This window comes from Anopheles aquasalis, chromosome 2 (genome assembly GCF_943734665.1).
Source record: "Anopheles aquasalis chromosome 2, idAnoAquaMG_Q_19, whole genome shotgun sequence".
In the NCBI taxonomy this organism is placed as follows: domain Eukaryota; kingdom Metazoa; phylum Arthropoda; class Insecta; order Diptera; family Culicidae; genus Anopheles; species Anopheles aquasalis.
This window is the reverse complement of record NC_064877.1, coordinates 56,166,735-56,170,646: the sequence shown is the minus strand read 5'-3', so window position 1 is coordinate 56,170,646 and position 3,912 is coordinate 56,166,735.

The following is a 3,912-nucleotide window of genomic DNA, read 5'->3' as shown; positions in this document are numbered from 1 at the left end:
GGGAAACAATTCATTAGGCTATCAATGTTATTTTATTTATAATCAGTAACTTCTCCTTTACTAACTTTGCATAATACAGCATACTAATAATGTGCATTTGTCCATGCCATATGCCTGTTTACAAAACTCATTCTGGCAACTTTGTAATGGGTTTTGTAATGGGTTTTGAAATATGAAACATTTGAGGTATGAAACACCTCATTTTTGGATTTCTGGCCCCCAAATCCACATTTTTTAATATTTTTTCAAAATTCAAACGGCATACGTCTTTTAACGATGAAAGGAACATTTACAGTATTTTTAACCCTGCTGTTACCCTAAAAAAAACTCACTAATTTTATCCTCGCGGACCATTTGGTCCATGGTGTATTTTCTATGGAAATGGCTTTGTAAACGATTGAATATGAATTGTTTGGCTTTTGTAAGCAAAAGATATTGACTTATTTTGCATTATATGTGTTTATATTGGTATAATAGAATATAAAGAACGACATTTCGCAATATTGGTTCGCAATCCAAATCACATAAACGAATTTGGGCGCCAAAATACGACCACGTTCCGTCTCGAAATTTGCCGGATATTCACTAGATGAAAGGAGGGAGAAGTTTCCGTCAAAACGAATTGATATCGCAGTAATTACAATCTAAAATTGTAGCCATAACAATCTAATATGCCGATTCCGGGACCACAAAGCGAGCCAAACTACTGCATTAGGTAAGCGTGGTCGTCGACCATCCGGGGGGAATGACTACGATAAGTGGTAGATAGGAGGAAGGAGGTATCATCATTCGTGTTTGAGTGATGAATGTGATGAAGAGAATCAATTGAGGTTGGTGGATCCGTTGTTCGTTGCAAAAAATCAAATGATTTGGAGCGACAAACCATTCCTCGAGATCATCGGATCACAAGCACCTAATATCATCACAACACGGCCTCACCCCGATTAGAGATTTGTGGAATTGATGGGTGGAATTGCTTCCAATGTTCTACAATTGTCACGAAAACGTGACAATTAACGAGCAACTGGTGGCGTTCAGAGGACGGTGTTCTTTTTGACAGTATATGCCATCCAAACCGGCTAAACACAGTTTGAAGTTTTGGCTAGCAGTGGATTCCTCGGCAAGCTACTTGTAGAATATTCAACCGGATCTCGGAATATCTCGGAAAGTCGGCCACCGCAAATCCCGAAAAACCAAAGCGAACGAGTGGTTCTAGATTTGGTCGATGCCTTGAAAGGCCATAATATTATAACATACATTTTTTTCACTACGTTCAATTTGGGCCAAACTCTTTTACGGCGTAAGATAACTCTTGTTGGCACTGTTCGAAAGAACAAAACCTTCATTCCGCCAAAATTACCAAACCAAACCTACCTAAACCTAAAAATTAAAAAACCAAACATTGCCGAAGGGCCAAAGAAGAAGCCTGAAATTGTCACCTATTACAATTCGACAAAGGGTTTGTTTTGATTTTTTTCTCATTCCATCGATATAGCATTGCGCTAATCATTGTGTTTCGGTATTCAGGTGGTGTGGATACGGCCGTCCAAATGATCAGCTGCAAATGATCAGTTCAAGAAGAAAGACAAACGATGGCCATCCGTAGTGTTCGCTAATATCATAGATATTTAAGCTTTGAACGCATATGTTATATTTTCCGTGATCGATCCAATGTGGAGTCCGTGATGTGAATCTGTGAAACGCTCACAATTTTTACGACAATTAGCGATTGATTTGGCCCATGAACACATGCAGCAACGAACAGCGATTCTAAGGCTGGCTTCATCTGCGGAATTATTCACAAAAATGTGCTCATCACCTAGAACTTCCCTCAGCAGATCGTTTACTAATGAATCTCAATCGGGCTCATCACTTTTGTCAACGCCACCATCGTCGGCAGTGCCTTCAACAAGCCTAAAAAGGTGACCAGCGCCTGTCCTGTAAAAGCAAATCCGAGAAAAAATGTGTCGAATGTGGAGTATTTGTTTGTAAAAATGATAGAAAAGTGTTATGTAGTACATGTATGAGTCGAAATGTCCAAACAATAGCTAACGAATAGCTATATTATAGCTCCTATTAAAGGAAAATGTACTATGGACCAAATGGTCCTCGAGGATAAAATTAGTGAGTTTTTTTTTTACTCGACCCCTATCATACTTTTTATGAACTTAAATGTATATTTATGCTTATCAGCCGAAAATAGCACCATATCGAAAATTTCAAGACGATCGGAATTTTAGTTTTGAAGATATAACAAAAAAACCAACGAGAAATGGACCAAATGGTCCGAGGGTAACAGCAGGGTTAATTATTTTTGGGGAGCTTTATTCGAGCGCGAAATCGAAAAAACAGGGTGAGGCTATCATTATGAAACATAGTGTAGAGGTGGGCTTTTACTTATGCCGGTCACTGTATGTGGCAAGGCACATTAGTCTTTTACTGATAAAGTGTAGGCGAAAGAAATGCGTTCCCTTGTTTTATTTTGATCGCTAAGTCGTAGATAATGGTCGCCGGACTTTGAAGATTATTGACATCAGATCCCAAATGAGTAACCACCGTGAGTACAGGAGCATTCTTGAATGTTTTGGCATAAGAAAGGGGCCTTGAGAAAAGAAAGAGGAGGGCGTTAGCTCGCACGTTTGTAACTAAGCACATGTGTGCGAACTTTATTGGTTAATGTCATCGCACATTATGACGAATGATGTCAAATAAAGCACCAAACATTAAGTACAATAAATTATGATAAATAACATGCAAATCCTCTCTTCCGACTAGGACGAGCTAAGGTCCGACTAGGTCTCCTCACGGTTTGTTTTGTTAAAACGTAGAGACCGTGGAGCATAAATTGGCAACATGCCCCCGAGTCTCGTTGGCGTGGGGGTCCTTAATGCACCACATTGAACAAATTATTCTAGGCTCGCAGCTTTGCTTTGCTGACTTGCACCTTTGCTGATCTGCTCTGAATCACATCAGCACAAACAATTTAATGTAAGAACTCGTTACTCCTAAAACAATCTGTGACAAACCCCCTGCCTAAGCATCTAACACGTTGCGCCAAGGTAAAGGCTTTTCCCCAGGCACAGTGAGTCTCAAGGTCAGCGCAGGTCACCGAATAGCCCAGGCAGGTGTCCAAGGAACACCCGCTTGTTGTTCTACCCCCGCATTTATTGTGCTGGAACTCCCGCTATTCCACGCCTAGCATCCCCATTATGCGGTCAACGCAGTTGATAGCGGTGTTGAAAGCCTCCCTGCTCCTCCACATCCGCTAAACTACGTTTCCAACCCTCACTCCTCCTCCTAGACCGGCGTCCCTGGCATCTTCAGAGCATCTACGGTAAACGAACAGGACATGCTCCGAGGACTCAACCCAACTCAGACCGAAGCGCTTTATCGCTTCCTGGGACCGAATCACTAAATCATGGATCTCAATCGATATCTCTTGGACAGCCGGAAAACTGTAAACAACACCACTCCTGACCTCAACGATTCCATCGCTATGACCGACCGCTGTGTGTTAACTTTACCCTTCGTCAGGCTCTAGCCACAGACCGTGAGGACCGTATCCTCAGCATAGCCAACGACCACTGCCACGAAAGGCTGCAGCCTCAGCGGCCATTGTGGTTGATGATGAGGTTATGAAATTAATGAAACTGAAAGAGGAAAGATAAGCCTTCTAATGAAATGTAATTAATGCAGGTTTCTGTAATGAATTAATACTTCGAACGCAAACCCGTGTATTTGTTTCATTTCTTGAAGAGGTGATGTTGAATTGACGAGGGGATGAGAGTGGAACTACTGAATCACCTTCCTTGTTTACATCGGTATGGTGACATTCAAGGAATAGGACACGTGAGATCGACGAACTATGGAAACAAGATCATTTCCACCGTGTACAGCCGACGCAAAGCAGAT